This window comes from Macrotis lagotis, chromosome 2, assembly GCF_037893015.1.
Source record: "Macrotis lagotis isolate mMagLag1 chromosome 2, bilby.v1.9.chrom.fasta, whole genome shotgun sequence".
NCBI lineage: Eukaryota > Metazoa > Chordata > Mammalia > Peramelemorphia > Peramelidae > Macrotis > Macrotis lagotis.
In genome coordinates this window covers 110,253,530-110,265,148 of record NC_133659.1, presented here as the reverse complement: position 1 = coordinate 110,265,148, position 11,619 = coordinate 110,253,530, and the positions used below count along the sequence as shown (strand labels likewise).

At 34.8% G+C, this 11,619-nt stretch overlaps 1 long non-coding RNA gene across 1 annotated transcript; it reads right to left on the bottom strand.

Moving 5' to 3' along the window:
- Nucleotides 1–705: 705 nt before the first annotated feature.
- Nucleotides 706–8,446, bottom strand: LOC141511151 (uncharacterized). The gene is made up of 3 exons (XR_012475269.1): nucleotides 8,357–8,446; nucleotides 998–1,042; nucleotides 706–800 (listed from the first exon to the last, which is right to left on the bottom strand). It is a non-coding gene; the product is annotated as an uncharacterized LOC141511151 (long non-coding RNA).
- Between the last annotated feature and the right edge of the window lie 3,173 nt (nucleotides 8,447–11,619).

The window sequence follows — 11,619 nt, the reverse complement described above, 5'->3', positions numbered from 1 at the left end:
GGGTGGTGATGGGATTGAGTGAGGGCAGAAGGACAGAAAATGGTTTTCAAGATTTAGGCTAAAAAATACAAAAAGTAAGATTTTCATACAAATACCTCTTTTTTGCTCCTCAAAATAAGTTTGTTACTCTTGATTATGTTATTATTATTATTATTATCATTATTATATTATATCATTATTATTATGTTACTCTGATTCTTATGATTTTTTTTCTTCTGGTGAAGCAAATTGTGTCTCCCAATTTTAGAAGCTTGATTATTCACAGAAGTCTCATTCTTATAAAATGCAGGTTTCCCATTTTTCAATACCAAAATTGAACAAGTTCAGGAAGTTTATCTAATCTACAGATCAGCCTGTCTGGGAGAAGAGTAGTGGCTACCAGTAATCCACTGCATTTGTTAGGAAGACATTCCCAATGCTCAGTAGCACTTGGGAATTGCAATGCCCAGCATAACTTAGACACCAAATGACCTGACAATACCTGATTCTTTATTGCTTGAGCCACATTGTTGCTTACTTAGGCACTGCCACTCATTGCTTGTTGAACAATAAGAATAAAGTTGTATAGATGTAGAATTATTAGTGTAGCTGTTTCAAACTCATCAATATCAAGCCTGGAAAGCATTCCCTTTTCTTATCTTTAACAAAAACCAACCAGGGCAATCTGAAGGATTCCAAGAGAGATGATATGGATGGGTCCATTTATTAGATTTATAAGAGCTGAAGCAAAGTGCTAAAGCTATCCATCTTCCGTACTTTATTGAGAACAGAGCCAATGATTCAGACTATCAGGACAGTATCTGGAAGACAGAATTGAAATCCTAAGGTAAGGAGAGAATAAGTGTATATATTTTAAGAAAAGAGGGATCAAAGAGAGAAGTAAAAAAAAATGCACATAAGACTCCAAATATATAGAATACAAATCTGTCTACAATACCTACAAGAGAACATAATTTTGCAAATAAAGGTCTCATTTTAGATGACAGTTTAAGGTTACCTTTTTGGTCCTTCCCTCCATTCCAAAAAAGATGTGTGAATTCTTCTGGAAAAGAATGAGGATGGGTAGAAAGGATTATTATTTGGGTCATAATAGAGAAGGCTGATGTATTTAAAATTAGTATTGAATTGAGAAACTATACTAGGTAATACAATTATCAGAATTGGTTAAAATTTACTGAAAAATCATAATTTGGGTTTCTGTCACTTGCAGTACACTGAAGGTACTATTGTTATGAATCCATTTCTGGTAAATTCTTGGGGGTCCTAACACAAAGGTTTTGGGTTTTTTTCATTCATATTTCTTAATATTTGGAGATTTGTTCTGCTAATACCTTTTTTGCTTTTTAAAAAAATTATTTTCTTATGTTTTAATTGATGTTTTGCTTTTCCAAATATATGATAAAGGAAGATTTTTTTTAAAACATTCATACATATGCCTATGCATATTTCTAAGTTACAAAATTTCCTTTCACTCTCCCTTCCCACCCCCTCCCCTCAGTGGCTTAACTATTTTTGGTTAACCATTTTTGGTATAAAGAATTAGGATTAAGGGAAAGAAATACATGAGAGATATTTTTATTTAAAAAAAAGTGAATGTAGTGTTCCTCACATTCTGAAGGATTTTTTTTGTTTTATTTTGTTTTGTTTTGTTTTTGTCTTTCTTTCTCTGGATGGGGATAACTTTGTCCATAGCCAGTCTAATAGGGTTGTCCTAACTCTCTGAACTGCTGAGAGTAGCTGCATCCATCAGGTTTGATCATCTCACAATTTTGTTGCTAATGTGTACATTGTTCTCTTGGTTCTGCTACCTTCATTCAGCATCAGATCCTTCCATGCTTCTTTAGAGTCCAACAATTTATAGTTTATAATAGAACAATAGTATTCTATAATATTCACATATCATAACTTATTTAACCATTCTCCAATTAATGGGCATCCCCTCAACTTCTAATTCTTTGCCACTACAAAAAGAGCTGCTTTAAATATTTTGGAAGATGTAGAGCTTTCCCCATTTTTTCTTCTGGGTATAAGATTAGAATTGGAATTGCTGGGTCAAAGGTATGAACAATTTTATTGCTCTTTGGGCATAGTTCTATATTGCTCTCCAGAAAGGTTGGATCTATTTACAACTCGACCAGCAATGCATTAATGTCCCAATACTCCCACAACCTCTGCAACATCAGTCATTTTCCCTTTTAGTCATCTTACCCAGTCTGATAGGTGTGAAGTGATACCTCAGAGTTGTTTTAATTTGTATTTCTCTAATCAATAATGATTTAGAGCAGTTTTTCTTATGATTATATATAGCTTTAATTTCTTCAGTTGAAAATGGTCTATTCATATCCTTTGACCATTTATCAATTGGGGAATGACTTGCAACCTTAAAAATTTGTTGCAGTTCTCTATATATATTTTAGAAATGAGACCTTTATCAGAACTCCCAGTTATGAAGATTGTTTCCCAGTTTTCTGCTTTCCCTCTAATTTTGGCAGCATTGATTTTATTAGTGCAAAACTTTTTAAATTTAATATAGGTAAAATCATTCATTTTGCAGTTTATACTCTATTTCTTGTTTGGTAATAAATTTGTCCCCTTTCAATAGATCAGATAGTTTCTTGGTCTATTAGTTTATCTATGGTGTTGCCCTTTATGTCTAAATCTTGTACCCATCTTGACCTTATTTTGGTATAGGGTGTGAGATGTGGGTCTATGCCTATTTATCAATTTTCCCCAACAGTTTTTGTCGAACAGTGAGTTCTTATCCAAGAAGTTAATATTTTTGAGTTTGTCAAACAGTAGATTACTGTAGTCATTTAGTATAATTTCTTTTTGAACCTATTCTATCCCACTAATCCATTACTCTATTTCTTAATCAGTACCAGGCAGTTTTGATGACTGTTGCTTTATAATATAGTTTTAGATCTGGTAGAGCCAGGCCACCTTTTTTTACATTTTTTCATCAGTTCCTTTGCTATTTTTTTTTTTTTTAGTTTTTGCAAGGCAATGGGGTTAAGTGGCTTGCCTAAAGTCACATAACTAGGTAATTATTAAATGTCTGAGGCTGGATTTGAACTCAGGTAATCCTGATTGCAGGGCTGGTGCTCTATCCACTGTGCCACCTAGCTGCTCCTCCCTTGCTATTCTTGACCTTTTGTTGCTCCAGATGAATTTTATTCCTATTTTTCAAAATTAATTATTGGTATTTTGATTGATATGGCACTGAATAAGTAATTTAATTTGGGTAGAATTGTCATTTATATTATAATAACTCAAACTAACCATGAGTAATTGACATTTTCCCAATTATTTAGATCTATTTTTATTTCGGTGAAAAGTATTTTATGATTGTGTTTACAATTTCTGGGTCGTCTTGGGAGGTAGATTTCCAAGTATTTAATGTTGTCTACAGTTATTTTAAATGAAATTTCTCTTTCTATCTCTTGCTTTTTGAATTTGATGTTCATATATAGGAATGCTGATGATTTATGTGGGTTTATTTTATATCCTGCTATTTTGCTGAATTTATTAATTGTTTCAAGGAGTTCTTAAGAGGATTTACTTAGGTTCTTGGTATACTTAGGTATACCATAACATTATCTGCAAAGAATGAAAACTTTGCTTCCTCATTGCCAGTTCTGTTTCCTTAAATTTCTTTTTCTTTTCTTATTTCTAAAGCTATATTAAATAGTAATGGTGAAAATGGGCATCTTTATTTCACCCCTGATCCACCTAAACGCTCTGGGTTTATCCCCATTACATATAATATTTGTTGATGGTTTATTCTACTAATTCTGAGAAAATTTACAAAGTATCATTTTGAGCCCCAGTGTTATTAAGACAAATATTATAAGAATGTACTCAGGGATGGAAAATAGTCTAGGTTAAGAAATTTAGACCTCATTCAATGACTAACAGGGAGCCACTGGAGATTTAGGAATGAGAGAGTAGTATAATCAGTGCTAAATCAGAGAAAATTATTCTTGCTTAGATGTGAAGACAGTTCTAGAGATAGTAATATTAATTATAATTTGATCAGTTAGAAATCACATCTGTGATTTCAGGGACATATGAGTCCTTATCTTGCAAATTAGAGATTTCCTGGGTCACTGATAGGTAAAGTGATTGATTCAGGTACATAGATTTGGTTTGTGCCAGAAATAGCATTTGAACCCACATCTTCCTTGACTCCAAAGTCAATTCTTTATATATTCTGTCATGCTACTTTTCAGACCAATTAGGTCTATTAATGTAGCCCAGGTATGAGATAATGAGGTTATGAACTAGGGAAATAACAGTCAAAATAAAAATCAGGAGGTAGAAATAAGGGGACTAGTAAGGAGAATGAAGATAGGACTTAGTAACTTTTTCTCTATTGGGGAAAGGGAGAAGTTGGAATCATCAGAATTTAGCCACAGAACTTTAAATGATACCAGGCCATATGATCCACATCTTTCAGTTTACAGATAAGAAGACTTCAGTCTTGCTTCAAGAAAGGATGGTCAACAAGTGACTTGTCCAAGGTCACATAGGTAGTGACCATATTAAAGTTAGAATTTGGAGCCAGACCCTCCAAAGCCATTGATTTTGAGGTTTTCAATCTAAGAGTCATCCTTGATTCAGAACTTTCATTTCCCATGTTCAATCTGTTGCCAACTCCTGACAACTCTACCTTTGAAACATCTTATATATGCTCCCTTCTCTTCTTTGACACTCCCATGACCCTATTGAAAGCCTTCATGTTTCAGTCTGCCTTTCCTTATTTCTCAAGTGCATAGCACAATGACTGGAACATAGATAATGAACAAATGCTTATTGACTTGATCTGGCTATATCACAAGAATGACTTTTGTGGGTTAAGCCTGAATAAATGGAAGAATAGTGGCACTATTAGTAAATAGACGAAAATGAAAAGGGGAATCAGGCAGTGCTGAATTCAACAATCAATAACAAATATTTATTAAATATGAGCTCCTACTTTGTACATCTATTTGATGCTCCTATCTCTAGGACTCTAGGACTTCCTTCGCATCTTAGCAAGAATAATTTTCTCATGCACAACTCTGATTATACTACTCCCTTGATTCTACTACTCCCTTGTTCCTAAATATCCAGTGGCTATTTTTTATGGGTTTTTTTGGCAAGGCAATGGGGTTAAGTGGCTTGCCCAAGGCCACACAGCTAGGTAATTATTAAGCTTCTGAGGCCAGATTTAAACTCAGGTACTGCTGACTCCAGGGCCAGTGCTCTATCCACTGTGGCACCTAGCCACCCCCTGCCTATTAGCTATTGATTGAAGTCTAAATTTCTTAACCTAGTACATAGTACTTTCTACTGGTCATACAAATACAAAGAATAAAACAATTCCTACTCTTCTGGAACCTTCATCTTAGATGTGCTGAACTTGAGATATCCTTCACTGATAGGATTACAAGAATGTTAAATCAGGGAAATTCTAAACATTTACTCTGGATTTCAGCAAAACATCTTCATGGTCAAGATGTAGAAGTGTACAATAGATGACAGCACAGGGAGGTCTATCCAAGGAGGATTGCAATGTTTTTAGTATCTTGCCTAAGAGTTCTATCTTTAGTCTTGCCCTGTTCAATAGTTTTGATCAATGTCTTGGACAAAGAAATAGATTCTGGATATTAAATTTGCAGATGAAAGTCTAACTAGGAGGGCTAATTGACACAATGGATGATAGTCAAGATCACAAAAGAGCTTGGCTAATTAGAATAACAGATTATATTTATCTCAAACAAATATATTTATCTCATACTAAATCTTATTAAGCATAATCTGTTATTCTATATTCTATAAGTCCTATATTTGGATTTTAAAAAATAAACCAAAAATGGAGAATTTTGGAAAGAGTTAAAGAACAGCTAAAACTCTCTCTCTCTCTCTCTCTCTCTCTCTCTCTCTGGAGCTTTTTAAGTTCAATATGAATTAACAATTACTCCACACAAACATAAAGTTCTAGTCTTCTTATATCTTATATCATATATTTTAAAGTTAGAATTTGGAGCCAGGTCCTCCAGAATATACAGTAACATGTATTTTACTTTGTATATTTTTCCTCCAAAACTCTCCATTTCTTAACTCTGGTAATTTTCACAGAATGTTCCCCTTTTTGTGGATGTTCTTCTTCCTCATCTCTACTTCCTGGCTTCTCTGGCTTCCTTCTAGTTCCAGCTAAAATCTCACTCTCTATAGGAAATCTTTCCCAATCTCTTAATGTCAGTCCTTTTCCTCTGGATTATTCTGAGTTATCCCCTATGTAGCTTCTTTATACAGAGTTCTTTACACATTGTCTCTCACATTAGACTGTAAGCCTAGAGAGCAAAGAGTCTCCTTTGCCTTCAGTTGGTGTTCCTAGTGCTTTACACAATAGGCTCTTGAAAGATGCTTATTACCTGACCAAAAAAAAAAACCCCAAACAAAACTAGTGTTATTCTAAGTTTCATTAAGAGCCACAGTATAGAGAGCCATGGAGATGATTATTCTAATGTTCTGTACCCTAGTAAGAGCATTTTTCAAGTTCAGTGTCTAGTTTAGAAGAATATATTTTTAAGGAGAAGTTTGTTGCTTTCATAAGAGAACAATCAGAATAGTGAAGAAATTAGAAACCATGCCACCAGAAGTTCAATTGAAGAAACTATGCATATTTAGCTTGGAAAAAAGAAATATTGAGGAAGGCCATAATAATTACTTTCAAGTGGTTTAAAGGCTACTATGTGAAAGGAAGAATCAAAGAATAGAACCAAGAAAAATCACTATCAAATATAAGGGACAGATTTCAATTCAATGTAAGAAACAACTTCCAAATAAGTTGCATCATTCTAACATGGAGGAAGTAAATTCCTTATCCATTTACTTCAAGTTGAAGCTAGGAGACAACTTGTCATGGGCATTGTAGAGAGAGTACATGTTAAGGTTCAGGTTGAACTAGAGTATGTTGGAGTACTTTTCCACCTCTACAATTCTCTGATTATGTCTTCAGTTACTCTACTCAGTTTCATGGATCACTTAGGCCTACTGGGAGAAATAAAAGGCAAAAGAGTTTAATTAAAGCAAGGTGCATTCTCACCTCTTAAACAGTATTTCCAGCTGATTTCCTTTTCTTTTTGATGGCATTTTGAAGTTTTACTTAATCCAAATGGAATTCTGCAGAATTATTTATTCATTTTAATACTCTATTAAGGTTTTGGATTGGTGAATTTGATGTTCATTTAAACTCTACAATGACTTTACCATTTTTAAAGGAAAAATTATAAGTAATAGTCATATAGTAAGATTTGTTGCACAGTAGTTCTTTCAGTTCTTTTATATCATACACTTCATTTTTAGGGAAGCCTGGTGATGCAGTGAATAGAGTGTTGGGCCTGGAGTCAGGAAGAACTGAGTTCAAATTTGGTCTCAGACGCTTATGAACTATTCAACCTTGGTTGATTCATATGGTTTGCCTCAGTTTCCTCATTTACAAAATGAGAAGGAAATGGCAAATTACTCTAATATATTTGCTAAGAAAATGCCAAATGGGGTTACATAGAATTGAACATGATTGAATACAACAGCAAAAATTCATTTTTCCCCTGAATTGAATTAATAACATATGTTTGGGGTTTTTTGCTTCCATTATCAATATTGGACATTGTGATAAGTTAAATCATCTTCTCATTCTGTTGTTACTACATCTGAATTTATGCTAGTTTCCTTGGATCTTGACATATCCACCTGCCTGGTGCTTTGGTATTTTATGATAGTTGTCTTTCTGTCTCTGTCCCTGTCTCTCTGTCTCTCTCTCTCTCTGACTTTAGTCTCTCTCTCTCTCTCTCTCTCTCTCTCTCTCTCTCTCTCTCTCAATCTCTCTCTCCCTCCTCCTGAGTGTCTGCATTTGCCCTAGGCTGAAAGTGAAGGGGTTTCTCTGTATTTAGTTCCACTCTGGTATCAATCTTTGACTTGCTCCATTTTCTGACTGAACTGGACCTGGTGGTTCCTCCATTTGTAGTAGTAGCTCACTATGTTATGCTAAACTATTGTAGATAGCTGATTAACTTTGTTTATTGCAACTTAGAACTCTCAGGCTCAAAAGATTTGTCTGTCTATACAAAGAGAGACTTGTTAGTTCTTCCTTATTCTAGGCTACATATTCTAGACTCTCCCCATAACTTCTATCTTATTGATAACTAATTCTACATACAGCAGCCAAACATCTCACATAATATAGTTCTGCCAAGACACCCCAATAACTGGATCATTATTCTATAATACAAAGAAAAATGGAAGTTAGCGCTCAAAGAAATCATTGTCAGTGAAACCAATAACATGATTGATTGTTAAAGCTAGGTTATACCTGTCTGAAAAATGTCACTGTCCCTAGTTGCCTTAAGGCTTCATGTCTTCTAGATAATGTCATCATCAGTCTTCATTGAGTTTTGAAATCCTGAAGGCACATACAAAGCAGATGGCACCCAAGAATTAAGATAAATGTATGTGATTGTCATGCGAAGCTCTCAATATCCTATTTTGCTATGCGTAGTTGAAAAAGTTAACCTTTTGATGGAGAACAGGGTGTGTTACTGTCCGTGGTGCTGAATGACCAACTTATGCATCAGATTTGTGAGACTTATTAATGAAGAAAATTGGCATTATTATTAAGGAAGCCTACTGTTAGTCAGTAGTAACTTTTAGAAATGTTACTCCAAGTTACATTCTCTTCATTAATAGCTGCCTTCCATAGTTCTTTGATACATTTTAAAAAAGTGACCTTGGGTCATGGAAAGAAATGTCAGGGTTTGCAGGGAGCAATAGAACATGTATTTATTAAAGGCAGATGGTTGAACTGCAGCTAGAATTTGTCACTTCCTATTATAAACTCCTATTTTCAAAGGTTTTACAGCTCAACCATAAAAGTTATACTCTAGGATAAAACTTGGGAAGAAATATCTCTTTGTAAGCTAACTAATTAGGAAAGGATTCTATAGCCTGTAAGTTTATACACATAAAGAATAAAGGAATGTTAAACTATAAGTATCTAACCATCCACTACTCATTGTGTAGAATTGTGTAAGTTGAAATTATCTAAGTAGGCAAATGTATTGAACATTTTAAAAGCTTGGAATTGTGAAACTCAACAATTAAGATTGGTATTCAGGGAAAGACTTTGATGATAGTGCCAAGAAATGGCTGAGATGGTGAAGTTCACAAGCCAGCTGTTGTGCATCTGCTATACCTTTTATCAATATCATTACAAGGAAGAGGGTTAGTTAGTTGGCAACAAAACTGAATGCCTGATGCTTTTGAAGCCATTAAATAACACAACATTACGTGATCCTGTACCAGAGCCATCTGAGTAATTTTGCAGTGGAACCAGCGAATTTCTCAAACCAATAGTATTTTAAGGCAGAAAATAGGGCAATGTACTAGACCACATTCAAGATTTTTGCTGTAGGTCTAAGGTCATACATTTCCATCTAAACAGAATGTTAAAATAAACCCATTTTCCCAACTAATGCATAGAAAGGGAATTCATATTATAAATATGCCTGCAAACTTCAGACTTGTATATTTTAGATAATCTCCTACTATGAATTAATTTCATCTCTAACATAAATTAATAGAATGGGACACTGTGGGCAGTTCTTCTCACTTTCAGTCATCCAGGTAAATCAAGTAAAACCATTGCCCCCAAACAAAATACAATAATATAGACAAAAACTGTTGAATGAAGATTTTCCTCCAATGACACTTTTTCCATGACAGTAATAAGTATTAATTGTTAAAGGACCTAGGTTTTTCCTTGGTCCTTTCCACAAATGTATCAAGTGTTCATCCAACCTCTAACTGTATACTTTTAGTTTTGAGGAGCTCACTACTTCACAAAACAGCTTACTCCATTGTTAAATCATTTTAATTGTTAAGAACTTATAATTTTTATTAAACTGAAATCTCTCACCTGAGAGTTCTACTCAATGGTTTCAATTCTGTCCTTTGACTCTAAGAAGCACATATATAAACCTCTGTCATATTGATAGGCTTTCAAGTGTTTGTACCCTTCCCTCCAAATTTTCTTGATTTCTATAGTTTCTCTGTTCTAACCACTTCTGATAAGACCATAAGCAATAAAGTATTCCCTGAATCAAAGAATGACATGAACTCTGTTACAAATCACACATAGAAAGAACATGATATAAAGTTAATTCCACTGATTTGAGGTCCTTGTGGAAATCCTCAATGTCTTAAGCAGAACTATGTCCCTCTAGTGGTACTTAAGAACCAAAAATTTCTATCATTAAGGTCATAATAGATTAAGAATGTATGGCTCTATGGTCTGTTACCAATGGATAAAATATTGATTAAACATATACTATGTTCTCAGCACTCTAACTCAATGAAATTTGGGGTATGGAATATTTATATGGAGGTAGCTTATAGGCCCAGTCTATTTACAGAACTGAGCTTCCCTCATTTAATATGTTTAGAACTTTATAATACTTCTGCATATCAGTTTTTAATTGGTTTCTTTGCTTCTATCTTTAGTTCAAGCTGCACTTCTCTTCTAAGCACCATTGTTTTTATCTTCCTCCATACTTGTCTATAGCAAGAGAGAGGATATATAAGGGTCTAAATCTTTGATGCTATGTGTGCCTGCTCATTAGACTGGAAATTCTTGGAAAAAGAGAGCATCTTTTGCCATTCTTTGTATCCTCAGAGCTTAGTACATTCCCTAATACATATCAGATATTTAACTAATGCTGTTTTTCCCTAAATTTATTTTTTATTCTCATTTTGTACAAATGTTTTTTTACATTAATAAAATATTCTTGTTTACAAGTAAACAAAATACCCCTCTTCCCCCATGAATATAGATAGACTTGCTTGGGCGAAAAAAAGTAAAGGGGAGAGAAAAAAATTAAAATAAAAAAATAATAGTAATAATTGTAGGTATGGCCAGGTCATGCAATGGACGAAGCACCAGCCCTGGAGCCACAAGCACCCAAGCCCATATCCAGCCTTGTAAACCCAACAATCACTCAACCATTTGTGACATGCAAGCTCCCTGATCCCCACTGCCCTGCAAAAACCAAAAAGAAGAAAAAAAAGACCCAAAATAAAATAAAATAGTAATAATAATAGGGGTGGCTGGGTGGCAGACAGAACATTGGCCCTTGAGCCAGGAACACCTGGGTCCAAATCTGGTCCCAGACACCCAAAGATCACCCTGCTATGTGGCCCCAGGCAGGCCATCCAGCCCCACTTGCCCTGCACCCTCCCCCAAATAATAATAACAAAAAATGTGCTTGAGTCTTTGTTCCAACACCAACAACTCTGTCATGGGTGGATCTCATTCTTTATGATAAGTCCATCACAAAAGTTACTTCCATATTTTTCCACCGTTGCCATTACTGATCACAACTCCCTCCTTTCTTATTTCTCCACTACCATGTACTGTATTTTTTCTCTCCTTTCACTCTGACTCTGCTGTAGGGTCGTTTACTGGCTCAGCAGACAGATCACTGGTCCTGGGACCAAGAAGCCCTGAGCCCCCATACCACCCCTTAGGCCCAGAATCCACCTGGCCCCATGGTCCTGGACAGGCCATCCAATCCCAGCCCC